Source organism: Pygoscelis adeliae, unplaced genomic scaffold (assembly GCF_000699105.1).
Source record: "Pygoscelis adeliae isolate BGI_AS28 unplaced genomic scaffold, ASM69910v1 Scaffold1128, whole genome shotgun sequence".
Taxonomy (NCBI): Eukaryota; Metazoa; Chordata; class Aves; order Sphenisciformes; family Spheniscidae; genus Pygoscelis; species Pygoscelis adeliae.
The window spans coordinates 9569-9793 of record NW_008825363.1 but is presented as its reverse complement, the minus strand read 5'-3'; the positions used below and the strand labels follow the sequence as shown (position 1 = coordinate 9793).

Here is a 225-nt window from a genome sequence, read left to right as displayed (position 1 = left end):
CCGGCAGAAGATACCAGGAACTGGGGAGTTTCCAGAAGGAAATCGGCGCAGGGACGTGAAAGGCAAGGAAGGGCAAAGGGTGAAGCCTGACGCTTTCCTGCTTGCCGTTCTGTGTACGTTCAAGGGCCGAGAAGAGACCTGACGAGCAGCCGATCGTTGAGGATGATCAGACTTGGAGAGAGCACGCGGCACTGCAGCACCCAGAGCTGCAGCTCCAACTAGCAC

At 57.8% G+C, this 225-nt stretch overlaps 1 protein-coding gene across 1 annotated transcript in view; it reads right to left on the bottom strand.

The window, feature by feature from the left end:
- CEP131 (centrosomal protein 131kDa) overlaps positions 1-225 on the bottom strand; it is a 19873-nt gene that overhangs the window by 17756 nt on the left and 1892 nt on the right. The gene's annotated exons all lie outside the window — the stretch shown is intronic.